Below are 15,653 nucleotides of genomic sequence, written 5' to 3' on the forward strand. Positions count from 1 at the left end.
GACGTGTCTATATCATGGAACATATAGAGCGTTCTATATGACTGAGAGTGCAATTCCAAGTTCTAAGTGTGGATTCAATGAGGAATTAATAAGTTAGGAAATTTACTTGGTAAATTCGGTTCGACTTATTAGAAGCTCGGTTATATAGACCCATGGTCCCCATACTAGTTGAGACCATACTACTTGTAAGACTCAGTTAATTGATTTTAATTAATCAATTATAATTCTAAAAGTTAGACTATGTCTACTTTATGAATTTTCACTAAGCAAGGGCGAAATTGTAAATAAAAGAGATTCTAGGTTTATTTATTAGTTAAGAGACTTTACATGTCTAAATTAATAAATATATTAAATGGCAATATTATTTAATAATTATTTTTAAGTTATTAAATAATTAGAATTGGCCTTTAAAAGGTTAAATTGGAAAATTGGCATTTTTGAGAAAATGGGAATGGAAAATAACAAAATGGGAAAGTTGCAAAGTGAGGCCCAATTCCCTTTGTATGGCCGGCCACATTGCAAGAAATTTCCATTTGCAGTTTCCATTATTTTAATGCCATACAATTCTAACCTAAACCTAGAGGGTATTCTATAAATAGAAAGTGTTGGCTTTAGGAAACAAACAACTGACACACAACTTTGAACATTGTTTCCTTCAGAAAAGGCCACACGCCACCTTCTCTCTCTTTTCTTCTCTGTATTTTCGAAAATCTTTGAGTGATGAGTAGTGCCCACACACATCAAGTGGTATCTCAATCATAGTATGTAAGACTATGGAAAATCTGCATCAAAGAAGGAGAAAAGAAGATCCAGATTCAGATCTTGATTATGCTCTGCTACAGAAAGGAATCAAGGGCTAGAGATCTGAATGGAAGGAGTCATAATATTCCGCTGCACCCACTGTAAGGTTTTCTAAACTTTATATGTGTTTAATTTCATTGTTTTAGAATTCATATTAGGATGTTAATTAAACATACTTGTTAGTAAATCTAGATCATGGTAAAATAATTTCCAACAACTGGCACCAGAGCCATGGTAATGATTTACATTCATGTAATATGAATTAAAACGATGATTTATATGTTTTTGAGTTGATTTGGATGGTTTCATGTTGGTTTATGTGTTAGTTGATGAATGTATATGTTGTACAGTACCTTTTTCCATGAAATATATTTTTTCTATTTCTGAAAATATTTTATTTCGATTCCTTGTGAAAAATTAAGCAATTTTTTTTTTTTACGGAACTCGATTCCGATAAAAATTGAGAAAGTTATGAATTTTGGAAAATTTGGATTTCGGGAGTCCAGGTGCTTAATCGCACGCATCAAGCTTCGGACAACGAAGCCCTGCGCGCGCGTGAGCCTCGCCTGCATGCGCCGAGAGTTGCCGCACTAACACCCTGTAAACGCCGAGAAACCTCGACTGGGTGCCCTAAGTCCGCGCGCGTAGGAGGCTGCGTGCAGCCTCCTGGGCTGCCTTTCCCCAAAATTGCGAATTTTTGGGATTTTTCCCCAAAAATCCAATTTTTTCATGGGATTGTTACCCAAAATGCATTTTTCCAATTTTAAATATTTTCAATTTGGAATTTTTCCAATTTTTAAATATTTCCTTTTTGGAATATTTCCTATTATGGTCAGATTTAAAAATTTGTTAACTTCTTTAATATTTATTTATTATTTAATTATAAGATTAGACATTTTGATATTTAACAAATTTTAAATTAAAAGATAACTTTGTCTTTTTATTTAAAATATTATATTAAAATTATCTTATATGACAAATTAAATAATTAATAAATTTGAAATTAACATAGATATTTTTATAGATATACTTACCACAATATTTTTAAATTCAAAATTTGTTATTTTGTTAAATATTTAATCATTTATAAATTATAAGTATAAAAATGATATTTTTTCTATATATATCATTTTTTTTATTGAAAATTTATAAATCATATCTTAAATATTTAAATAACATAGATATTTTTGTAGAGACTTAAATATTACCTAATTTGAGATATTTTGACATATAATTATGGTAATTATTATTCATTTATTATTTTATTCCTAAAATAATAATTATCTATCAAATCTATTTTAAAATTGGTTTATTTTATTAAATTATAAGATCTGAAAGTGATATTGAAGATTCTTTCCGTTCAAATCATTGATCTTATTAGATATTTAATTTAATTTGATTCAAATAAACCTAGATAATTTAAAATTAGTTTCCTTTATTTGGTTAGTTTAAGAATAATAATTTAATTATATTAATATCTTATTTCACATCTGTTACATGGACAATGTTTGTTTATTTTATATTGTTTATTCAAAATTTTTTTTTAACAAACCTATTATTTATCTGATCTAAATTGCTATCATTAACTTGTTGACAGATCCAATGATCTGATTTTAATCATAGTCCAATTGTCAATAGATCTTATAAATAATTTGTAACAGGTAAATTTTGTACTTTTTTCATCTGTGTAAACCTAGTAACATGATAGGGCCCATCCAAATCATTCGACCTGTGTGAGCCTATATGTTTGCTTTTGGGCTTAGATGCATATAGGAAGCCCATTTAAGTTTTACTAAGTAATTGGACTAGGTTGCTAAAATAAATTTTGACATAAGTAAATTTATTTAGGCCACATTAGATTTGGGCTTATTCAATGAATAATAATTGTTTATTTAATGGTTAAATTCCTCTCTTTTGGTCCTTGTGTGAGAGTTGGGGGCCAATAGAAGTGGGTACGACATACTGAACTTAGCTCCCCCTCACATGAACTACCCCAATTGTGAAGGCCCATTTGCCTTATTTAAATAATTGTATTAGGTTAATTATATTAGTCTAACCTAATTAAAATTGAATTAGCAACATAATTAACTTTTAAAATATATGAAATTTATTTTTCATTTTAATATTTTAAAGTTAATTTTACAAAAACACTTAGTTAATGATATATATTCTAGATAGTTATTTCTAGTACTAATTATTATTTCTAATATTAAATAGGAAAATATTGTTGATTGTGAAATTAATTGTTTAATAATTAATTTTGGTACAATCTAAGTTTAGTATATTTTCCTAGTACTAAACTAGAATTATTAATTAAGTTTCCTCTATACTTAATTATTTATTTCTTGAATTTAATACATTTAATTAAATTGAAAATTTCAATATCTAAGTTGATTTTGATCATGATACTTAAATATTGTTATTTTCATGTTATTTAATTAAAAAATTAGAAATTATTTTAAGTTTGGAATCTTAATTCAAAATAACTTAAGTTTGAATAATTTTCAAAATATATTTTATTTTATTTCATTAATCTTTTACCCACAATTTCGAAATTGCATTTCTTTAATGCAGAAATTTCAAATTTTATTTGAAAAATAGATTAAAGTTGAAAATTATTTATTTAATTTTGGACCAACTTAAATCAATGATTTTTTCATTTAATGATCAATTAAAATAAATGAACTAAAATATATTATAAATAAAAATTGAATTAATTAGTGCATGAAAGTCTAGATAGTTATTATCTGTTTTGCTTAAAGTATTTTTCTAGTGTATTTAATTAAATAGAAAATTAATATTTAAGTTGATTTTTAATCATGATACTTAAATATTTGAAATTTTTCTTAGATATTTAATTAAATAGGAAAATTATATTTTTTGTTGAAAATTAATTTTTATTAATTTTGGGTCAACATAAAATTAGAGTAATTTTTCACGATTTTTTTTTATTTTATTTTAAAGCATTTTCGAAAGTAGTATTCTTATACACTTTCTTTTTCGAAATGCAATATATATTTATAGAAAATTAAATTTGAGTTGTAAATTAATTTATATTAATTTTGAAACAACTTAAATTGAATAATTTTCTAAATATTTATGGAAATTATTACTAAGATGGAAATAATTCAGGTTAGTTTCATATCCATCTAAGTATAATTTATAAATATTAAATTAAAATTTATATTTGGAATTTTTTATTCTAAATTGGAAATTTTATTTAATATATATTGAAAATAAATTGATTAAAATAAATATTAGGAGAAAATACAACCTTCATTAAATAATGAGCTTTATTATTATTAGGATATTCGATCTCCATTGTTTGTTTTACATAGCTATTGTTTTAGTGAGTAATCCTCCCTAATGGAGGAACGTTCATTAGCAAGTTAGCACCATTTAATCTCAAAAGAAAAGTAATCTTGTAAGTTTTTTATATAGTTTTGATCATCCTAATGGTGGTGATTAGTGGTCAAAAATATCATTTTATTGATGTTAAAGTTTAAATTAAATTAAGTTTTGAGTAATATTTTCATGAAATTAATATGATATATTATATAATTGAAAATATTATTTTAAATTTAGTTTATGTTCATTTTGCAGGAAAGAAAATGATTTTTGGTAAAGTTGACAAAAGGAGAAGCCCAATAGCATAAACCCATGAGAAAATCTAAGATTGATTTTATTCTCTCTAGTTTGTACAACTCAATAGCAGTTGTAAAATTGGATCACATTCAAAGAGGATTAACAATTTTGATTGGTTCCATTTCCCTATGAGTACGACATGTGGCAAGGAAGTTGGGGATTGTAATTTAATGGCCACGTTCAAGATTATCTTCTTTCTGATTTGGCTTAATCAAATTGTATATTTTCAATTTGATTAGTTGTTGCTGACAAGGAACGTCTCAAGCATGCCTCAATTGTGCACTTTAAATTTCTAATCCCAAAAATTAAGCTATTTTCAATTTAAATTTATTCAGCTTTCCTTTTTAATTCTATGCATGGATTTTATTTCACATTTGTGTCTCCAAAAACACTATATAAAGGAGACCTCTTGTACACATTTGGTGTGTAATTTTTCATTGGCAAAAACTATAGTAAATTTTAGTTTTATTTTATCTATCTCTTCTCATATTTTCTTTTTAGATTATTGTGAGAATGACTAGCATTTTTGGCTAGTTTCCTAGATAAGGTAAAGGATGATCTTATATGTGAGGTAATATTTACTTGTGTTTTGATTCACCAAGTGCTTAAAGTTTATACATTTGAGTAGTATATTTTTCTTCTTTTTTTTTTATCTCTATATTAATATATTTATCTATTTAGTATTATATAGAAATAGTCATGCTTTTTCTATGTGAATATGATTAGGATAAATATACATTAATATTATAATTTTATGATTAATCTCTTATTGCATTATTACCAAACAAAAGGTATATTGTCATTCTTAGATTTTTCATAAGATTATTTTCTACAATCTTAATGTGAGAATTCTATATTACTCAAATACATTTTTTTTTATTATATGTTCTTCAAGTTTTATCTTCCGATTAAATTATTGGGAAGTAAATAATTTAATTGTGTTATATGTGTGAATCAAAACCCAAATAAATGAGCCAAACATATAGGTGATTCTTGAAACCTTATCATTTTTTTATTATAATTTTCTACCAATTTTATTTGCTTTAAATTTATTTTCAAAATTTTCTCAAAAACCACCAACGATTTATTTACTTTTTGCGCTTAAAGTTCTACTAATCACTTTTTGATAAGATATCTCTCTGTGGACACGACCGCCCATGCTACACTACAACAACCGCTTTGTGAAGACAAGTTTGGGCGTAATCAAATTTTGGCGCCGTTGCCGGGGAGATTGAAATCAAAACTTAGTGGACTTTTCAGCCAAGAGGTAAGTCATTCTATAATGTGTATATATAACACTTGTATTTTTTTTTAATTATTAATTTTTCTCTTTGTGTCTAATAACTTAAAAAAAAAATTGTCATATTTATTATACGCTTATATATTTATATACATATATTTTTATTTTCTCTTTTCGTTCAATTATATATGTGGTATTAGTTATATATAATATATATATATTAGTCATTAATTTTTTTTTACATATTTTTCTTTTCTTTTCTACATTTATTGTGTTCAAATTATCATTCATTGTTAATTTTGTAATTATTTGTCATTTATTATTTTTTTTTCTTTAGCTTTAAATTTATAGATTTCAAATTATTAGGTTTAGTCCCTTAATTTGTGTAACCTTAGGTTTTAGATTAGCTTTAATTTAGGTTCCACCTCTTTATTATTAAAAAAAAAAAATCATAAAATTCTAAAATAAAATTATTCATAAAACTTTATAGTATTAGGAACAAAGTGTAATGCAACAAGTGGTAAAAACTGAGAGTATTCTGTCTAGAAAGATTGGCTTTTAAGGCTTGTGATAGAGTACCCTCTACACTTTCCTGGGAACCTTGGTTCTGTCTAGGAAAGTGTGGGACGAAGCGGTACCTTGGCAACCTTCCCAATCGGCCTGGGAATATTTCTTGTGTATGCCCTTGTCTTATTACATTTTTGGACTTATTACTATTTAAAAAAAAAAAAAAACCAAGCTTGTTCCTTCAAAATAAGTAATTTATTTTACTTATTGGTCATTTGGTTAGAAATATTTGAATTGTGATTTTTAATACTCACTTAGTACCCTAGGGAGTCTGGTGAGGCATGTGAGGTCATTTCAAATTGTCCAAATTTACCAAGAAACAAGTTTAACAAAAAAAAAAAAAATTAAAAAAAAAAAAATTAAGTGAATGAATCGTCATAGAGATGAACTAGGGAGATTTGTAAGGAGACCCAACACCCCTAGTGATAACTCTTCCGATACATCAAGCATTGCCTCTCCCACCTCAACAATTGCTCATAATCCATTCGCCATGGCCCATCATGATGAAATTCAGCAGAGAAGTCTTAATGACTATCTCCATCCTACTCGCACTCCTACCCCTTCTTGTATCCTCTTTCCACCTAATATGCCCAATTTTGAATTCAAACCTGGCATGATTCAACTCTTGCCAAATTTCCATGGTTTAGAAAATGAAAATCCTTATGTGCATATTAGGGAATTTGAGGATGTGGTAGCCACTTTTTATAACCAAGCTAATATCGCGGATACTGTGCGATTAAAGTTTTTTCCCTTCTCTTTGAAGGATAAAGCTAAAAGCTGGTTATACTCTCTGAGACCAAGGTCTATTGGAACATGGGAAGAAATGACATCATCATTCTTTCACAAATACTTCCCTAACCACAAGACCAATGGTTTAAAAAGGCAGATTTCTACCTTTTCCCAAAAAGACAATGAAACTCTTTATCAAGTCTGGGAAAGGTTTAAAGAACTGTTAACTCTTTGTCCCCACCATGGTTATGAAAAATGGCGCCTAGTTAGTTATTTCTATGAAGGCCTCACTAGTCGTGAACGCCAGTTTATAGAAATGATGTGCAATGGTGAATTCCTCCAAAAAGATCCTGAAGAAGCCTTTGAATATCTCAATGAGCTTGCAGAAAAATCTCATACTTGGACTGGTCCAAGTGCTACTGAAAGCACTAACAGAAATCGACCAGCAGGAATTTACCAACTAAGGGAGGAGGACAGTCTCAAAGCCCAAGTTGAGTCCTTAACAAAGCAACTTGAGGCCTTTAAAAAAAAAAAGTGGGCAAGGACTGAATATGGTTGCCAAAGCAGAAATACATGAGCCATGTTTTGTGTGTGGAGAATCGGATCATTTAGCTAAGGATTGTTTAGCCTTTAGAGAAATGAAGGGGGTTTATGAAGAGCAATGCAATGCCTTAGGGACCTACAATAAGCCATTCTCTAATACGTACAACCCTGGTTGGAGAAACCACCCAAATTTCAGTTGGAAAGATCCCAACCAAGCACAATCTTCCGGAGGGCAATGGAGAAATGAGCACCAAAATCAACCATCAAAAGCTCAGCCTGCTCCTCAATACAATTCTCCACCTCAAAGGAGTTCTCTTGAGAACACCGTTCAATCATTCATGGAGGAGCAAACTAAAATAAATCGCCAAATGATGGAAGAAATCAAAGAAATGAAGAGTCAATTTTCAAAATTGACTGGGTCCTTGGCTATTTCTGAAAGAGGCAAACTTCCTTCTCAGCCTCAATTCAATGCACAAGGGCAACATATGGCTCAAACCTCCAGCTCTAACGATCAAATAGTTAAGGAGGCTAATGCCATCACAACTAGAAGTGGTAAAACTTTGGAAGATCAACCAATAACAGCTACCACTTCAAAATCTCCACATGTTGTCCATAAAAGTGTGCCATCCAATGCTTCTGCAAAAGTTCCATTTCCCCAGGCTTTGAGACCTGCTGGGAAAAATCTTGAAAATCGAGGAGAAATCCTTGAGCACTTGACACAAGTGAAGATTAATCTTCCTTTGCTTCACGTCATCAAACAAGTGCCAACCTATGCTAAAATCATCAAGGATCTTTGCACTGTAAAAAGGAAGCATCATGTCAAAAAGACTGCTTTCTTGACTGAGCAAGTTAGTGCGGTAATTGAACAAAAGACACCGCTGAAATACAAAGATCCTGGCTGTCCCACCATTTCTTGTCAAATCGGGACTCATGAATTTAGTCAAGCTTTGCTAGACTTAGGAGCGAGTGTTAATCTCATGCCTTATTCTGTCTACTCGCAACTTGGTCTTGGTGAAATCAAGCCTACTTCTGTTGTCTTACAGTTGGCTGATCGTTCTATCAAGAAGCCTCGGGGAATTGTTGAGGATGTTCTTGTTCAAGTTGACAAATTCTATTACCCCGTGGACTTTCTTATCCTGGATACTCAATCTGTGGTTAACATGGAATCCAAAATCCCTATCATACTTGGAAGACCTTTCCTCGCTACAGCTAATGCCCTTATTAACTGTAGGAATGGTCTAATGAAAATATCTTTTGGGAATATGACTCTTGAGGTCAATATTTTTCATGTTGCAAAGCAACCACATGACGATGATGAGTGTTATCAGACATTTTTGATTGACACGCTCATTTCTGAGGAGATTCAATTGCAAAAAAATTCTGATGATCTTGATGAACTCTTCTCAGTTTCTGAAAGTTCTGGTTTTAATGAGTCAATTAATGAAATTTCTTGTTATAAAGACTCACAAAACGGAAGAGCAAAGTTTTGGCAACCTCGCTTTGAAGAGCTACCTGGTGAAAGGGAAAAGCCAAAACCTTCTACTGAAGAGGTTCCCACTGTTAAGCTAGCCCAACTACCTGAGGGTTTAAAACATGTTTTCTTGGGAGATGGTGATACCTTTCCTGTTATCATCTCGTCCAAACTTGATCCTTCACAGGAAATGCAATTAGTCAAGCTACTAAAGAAGCATAAACCTGCAATAGGTTGGACGTTTGCTGATATTAAAGGTATTAGCCCTTTAATTTGCTCCCATAGAATCAAGTTGGAGGAGGGAGCAATCCCTCGAAGAGATCCTCAAAGAAGACTGAACCCCACCATGAAAGAAGTTGTGAAAACTGAAGTGTTGAAACTTTTGGATGCTAACATCGCTTATCCAGTGGCTGATAGCAAATGGGTCAGTCCAATTCAGGTAGTACCTAAGAAATCGGGTGTAACTGTTATTGAAAATGATAAAGGGGCCCTTGTTCCCACAAGGACTGTGACGGGTTGGCGCATGTGCATTGATTATCGAAAGTTGAATGCTGCCACCCGTAAGGATCATTTCCCACTTCCATTTATCGACCAAATCCTTGAACGTGTGGCTGGGCATCCTTTTTATTGCTTTCTTGATGGCTATTCAGGCTATTATCAAATCGAGATTGCATTGGAGGATCAAGATAAGACCACTTTTACATGTCCTTTCGGTACTTATGCTTTTCGGCGTATGCCATTTGGACTGTGTAATGCACCAGCCACCTTCCAAAGGTGCATGATGAGCATTTTCAGTGACATGGTTGAAAAATGTATGGAAGTATTTATGGATGATCTAACAGTCTTTGGAAGTTCTTTTGAAACATGCCTTCTTAATTTAGAAGCTGTTTTAACACGATGTATTGAGAAAGGTCTTGTACTCAATTGGGAGAAATGCCATTTCATGGTATCTTCAGGCATAGTCTTGGGACACATTGTCTCCGAAAGAGGGATTGAGGTAGATCAGTCTAAGATTGATCTCATTTCTAATTTGCCCACTCCAAAGACTGTCAAAGATGTTAGATCTTTTCTTGGGCATGCTGGTTTTTATAGGAGGTTCATCCAAAACTTTTCAATGATTTCTCGTCCACTGTGCAACCTCCTCGCCAAAGATGCTAATTTTGAGTGGACACAAAAGTGTGAGGATGCATTCCGAACACTTGTTGCAAAATTAACGTCCGCTCCCATCATACAGTCACCTGATTGGAATTTGCCTTTTGAAATCATGTGTGATGCAAGCAATTTTGTTGTTGGAGCTGTTTTGGGACAACGAAGGGAGGGGAAACCTTTTGTTGTCTATTATGCAAGTCGAACTCTTAATAGTGCTCAAATGAACTATTCCACTACTGAAAAAGAGTTGCTTGCTGTTGTCTTTGCTCTTGACAAATTTCGAGCTTACTTGATTGGTTCACCTATTACGATCTTCACAAATCATTCTGCCCTTAAGTACCTCCTTTCCAAAAAGGATACTAAGGCGCGCTTAATACGGTGGATCCTTCTATTGCAAGAATTTGACATCACAATCAAAGACAAGAAAGGTGTTGAGAATGTCGTCGCAGATCACTTGTCTCGACTTGAATTTAGTGATTCTGCTGATGATCCACCTATTCGTGATGATTTCCCCGATGAACAACTGCTTGCTGTTACTAAGTTACCGTGGTATGCACACATAGTTAACTACTTAGTAACAGGTGAACTTCCTTCTGAGTGGAGTTCACAAGATAGACGCAAGTTTCTGGTCGAGGTGCGCAATTTCTATTGGGATGATCCATACTTGTTCAAGTATTGCCCCGATCAGATCATACGAAGATGCATCCCTGATGATGAGGTGTCTAGTGTTTTGAACTTTTGTCACAATGATGCTTGTGGTGGTCACTTCTCTGTGAAGAAAACTACTGCAAAAATCTTACAGTGTGGCCTTTATTGGCCCACTTTGTTCAAAGACACCAACGAATTTTGTCGTTCATGTGTGAGGTGCCAAAAGTTAGGCTCTCTATCTCGTCGTCACATGATGCCCTTGAACCCTATTCTTGTGATTGAGATATTTGATTGTTGGGGTATAGATTTCATGGGACCATTTCCATCATCTTCTGGTTACCTTTACATTCTCCTTGCTGTGGATTATGTTTCTAAATGGGTTGAGGCTGTACCTTGTCGAACCAATGATAATGCAACAGTTACCAAGTTCTTGAAGGAAAACATTTTGTCAAGGTTCGGTACGCCTCGTGCTATCATTAGTGATCAAGGCACACACTTTTGCAACAAGTCTTTTGAGGCTCTCATGCGGAAGTACGGTGTGCTCCATAAGGTTGCTAATTCTTACCATCCGCAGACCAATGGGCAAGCGGAGTTAGCCAATAGGGAGATAAAACAAATTCTGGAAAAAACGGTAAATCCAGACAGAAAAGATTGGTCTTCTCGTCTTCTTGACGCTCTCTGGGCATACCGTACTGCTTTCAAATCCCCTCTTGGGATGTCTCCCTATCGGCTTGTTTATGGGAAAGCTTGTCATTTGCCTGTTGAACTTGAGCATAAGGCATATTGGGCTGTCAAAGCCTTTAATTTTGATCTTAATGCTGCAGGCATTAATCGCAAACTCCAGCTGTCTGAAATTGAGGAGTTGAGAAATGAGGCATATGATAATTCCAGGATCTACAAGGAAAAAATGAAAGTTGCTCATGATAAACAGATCCTGCGAAAGAATTTTGAGGTGAATCAAAAGGTGCATCTTTATGATTCTCGGTTGCATTTCCACCCAGGTAAGTTGAGATCACGGTGGACTGGCCCATTTGTGGTGAAAAAGGTTTTTCCGAATGGTTCTGTTGAAGTTGAGGACCCAACTGATGGGAGAATTTTTAGAGTCAATGGCCAGAGATTGAAGCATTACATCGAGAGTGTGAGTCATGTTGAAGAGGTCCTTCTTAAGGACCCTATCTATACACTCTGAGTTGTTCATTTCTTTTACATGTTTTATTTTATTTTATATATATATATATATTTTTTAACTTTTCTATTAGTTTTGTGTGTTTTCGTTTTCGTTTTCGTTTGTTTTGGGTTTGTTTTGTGTTATCAGGTTGTTTCAATTACCGCCCCATGGATATTGTCATCTTCCAGGTGTTCTCTTTCCCCTATCTTTTTCATTGCATATTTATTTTGACATTGAGGACACTGTCTGATTTTCGGTTGGGGGTGGTAAGTTCTGGTGAGCTTTCATTTGGAGAATTACATTGTTGTGTTGAACTTTTAAGTCAAATTTTCTCAAAATTTTCTAAGCATGATTGAAATATTTTGTTTGAGTTGGATTTTGCTATGTTTAGCTATTAAGGAGTGATTTTCAGAGTTCTTTAATGCACTTTCCAAACATGTGGTAAGATGGTTGTTAACACAAATAGTTGAGAAAATTTCACATTTGTGTCTCCAAAAACACTATATAAAGGAGACCTCTTGTACACATTTGGTGTGTAATTTTTCATTGGCAAAAACTATAGTAAATTTTGGTTTTATTTTATCTATCTCTTCTCATATTTTCTTTTTAGATTATTGTGAGAATGACTAGCATTTTTGGCTAGTTTCCTAGATAAGGTAAAGGATGATCTTATATGTGAGGTAATATTTACTTGTGTTTTGATTCACCAAGTGCTTAAAGTTTATACATTTGAGTAGTATATTTTTCTTCTTTTTTTTTTTATCTCTATATTAATATATTTATCTATTTAGTATTATATAGAAATAGTCATGCTTTTTCTATGTGAATATGATTAGGATAAATATACATTAATATTATAATTTTATGATTAATCTCTTATTGCATTATTACCTCACATATAAGATGGTTGTTTGAGTTGGATTTTGCTATGTTTAGCTATTAAGGAGTGATTTTCAGAGTTCTTTAATGCACTTTCCAAACATGTGGTAAGATGGTTGTTAACACAAATAGTTGAGAAAATTTTCAAGCTTAAAGTTTTCCATATTTTTTTTGTAAGTTGTGAGAGTTGAGAAAACGACTTTTTGAACTTTTATTGATCATTTGAGTTGGTCAATTTAGATTTTTAGAATTTAAACACATGACATATACTGGAGGGACAATTTCATTTGTTAAAAGAGCCTTTGTTGTAATGTTATTTTTCATATTTCTTTGTATTCATGTATTTTTATGTTGCCTCTTGTAAAAAAAAATCAAAAAAAAAATCAAAAAAAAATTAATAAAAAAAATAGAAAAAAAATAGAACAAGAGCAACATTTCGTTATTGTATTTTCTTTTTTAAAAAAAAAAAAATTGTTCCATATAAAAAATTGAATGAAAGAAACATCACTTCATGTGTTTCTTAAAAAAAAAAAAAGTGTTCTTTTCTAATATTTACAATTTTCTTTTAGTTGGCTCTTTATTCTTCAAGTCTCTTGTAAATCCCAAAGGTTGTTTGTCATTTAAATTCTAATTATTTGATTTTCCTATCTTATGATCAATATTTGTTCAAATTGTTTGTCCTAAAAAGTTTGTCTTCTCTCATTTGAGCGTTAATTGTTACAATTCCAACTCCAAGAGTGTCATCTCTCCCATAAAAAAAAATACTTTCAATGCCTGTGAGGAAATTGGAGTTGAGACCTTTACGCTTTTGAGATTTTTCGATGCTATTTGTGTTATGGCTTGTGGTAAGAAATGGATATGGTTTGGTGCACACACCCACAACTCTGGGGTTACAACTAAGTAGTTTGCTTAGCAATTTCTAATTTCTTAATGATATTTTAAAATGCATGGCTTGTTTTGATTGGTGTGACTTGATTATTCAGCTTGATAATTTTCTTCTCCGCTTGAATTGCTAGAGACTAGCAATAAGCTAGTTGGGGGTTGTGATTAGTGGTCAAAAATATCATTTTATTGATGTTAAAGTTTAAATTAAATTAAGTTTTGAGTAATATTTTCATGAAATTAATATGATATATTATATAATTGAAAATATTATTTTAAATTTAGTTTATGTTCATTTTGCAGGAAAGAAAATGATTTTTGGTAAAGTTGACAAAAGGAGAAGCCCAATAGCATAAACCCATGAGAAAATCTAAGATTGATTTTATTCTCTCTAGTTTGTACAACTCAATAGCAGTTGTAAAATTGGATCACATTCAAAGAGGATTAACAATTTTGATTGGTTCCATTTCCCTATGAGTACGACATGTGGCAAGGAAGTTGGGGATTGTAATTTAATGGCCACGTTCAAGATTATCTTCTTTCTGATTTGGCTTAATCAAATTGTATATTTTCAATTTGATTAGTTGTTGCTGACAAGGAACGTCTCAAGCATGCCTCAATTGTGCACTTTAAATTTCTAATCCCAAAAATTAAGCTATTTTCAATTTAAATTTATTCAGCTTTCCTTTTTAATTCTATGCATGGATTTTATTTCACATTTGTGTCTCCAAAAACACTATATAAAGGAGACCTCTTGTACACATTTGGTGTGTAATTTTTCATTGGCAAAAACTATAGTAAATTTTAGTTTTATTTTATCTATCTCTTCTCATATTTTCTTTTTAGATTATTGTGAGAATGACTAGCATTTTTGGCTAGTTTCCTAGATAAGGTAAAGGATGATCTTATATGTGAGGTAATATTTACTTGTGTTTTGATTCACCAAGTGCTTAAAGTTTATACATTTGAGTAGTATATTTTTCTTCTATTTTTTTTTATCTCTATATTAATATATTTATCTATTTAGTATTATATAGAAATAGTCATGCTTTTTCTATGTGAATATGATTAGGATAAATATACATTAATATTATAATTTTATGATTAATCTCTTATTGCATTATTACCAAACAAAAGGTATATTGTCATTCTTAGATTTTTCATAAGATTATTTTCTACAATCTTAATGTGAGAATTCTATATTACTCAAATACATTTTTTTTTATTATATGTTCTTCAAGTTTTATCTTCCGATTAAATTATTGGGAAGTAAATAATTTAATTGTGTTATATGTGTGAATCAAAACCCAAATAAATGAGCCAAACATATAGGTGATTCTTGAAACCTTATCATTTTTTTTATTATAATTTTCTACCAATTTTATTTGCTTTAAATTTATTTTCAAAATTTTCTCAAAAACCACCAACGATTCATTTACTTTTTGCGCTTAAAGTTCTACTAATCACTTTTTGATAAGATATCTCTCTGTGGACACGACCGCCCATGCTACACTACAACAACCGCTTTGTGAAGACAAGTTTGGGCGTAATCAGGTGGCGACTATATAAGACTTGCAAGAATATGAAACAATGGTGGAAGCTCATAAGATAGAATAGCCTTGACTCAAGCCTAAACGGAACAACGCGAATTCCAATCTTGATCGAACAAAAGGTTGCTAGAATGTTGATCATTTTAGATGAGCTGACAACTCTATTCAATGGATGGTAGCTTTGACTCTCGCCTAAACGGGACACTGATATCAGTTTGTTGAAAACCTTAGAAATTATTTAGGATTGTATGTTTTAGTATTTTCACTTGTCATTCCTACTTGCTATATGCTATAATAATTTCTGAATTGTGTATGAATTTTTATTGAACCATGTTATTTTTTGTTATTAAATTGTAGTTTAATTTCGAATCTTCATTGTTG

At 31.4% G+C, this 15,653-nt stretch overlaps 1 non-coding gene and 1 pseudogene across 1 annotated transcript; one reads left to right on the forward strand and one right to left on the reverse strand.

Moving 5' to 3' along the window:
- Positions 1–5,376: 5,376 nt before the first annotated feature.
- Positions 5,377–12,430, forward strand: LOC133034823 (uncharacterized; annotated as a pseudogene).
- LOC133035288 (small nucleolar RNA R71) lies at positions 7,124–7,231 on the reverse strand. The gene has a single exon (XR_009686564.1). It is a non-coding gene; the product is annotated as a small nucleolar RNA R71 (small nucleolar RNA).
- Positions 12,431–15,653: the final 3,223 nt, after the last annotated feature.

This window comes from Cannabis sativa, chromosome 2 (genome assembly GCF_029168945.1).
Source record: "Cannabis sativa cultivar Pink pepper isolate KNU-18-1 chromosome 2, ASM2916894v1, whole genome shotgun sequence".
Taxonomy (NCBI): Eukaryota; Viridiplantae; Streptophyta; class Magnoliopsida; order Rosales; family Cannabaceae; genus Cannabis; species Cannabis sativa.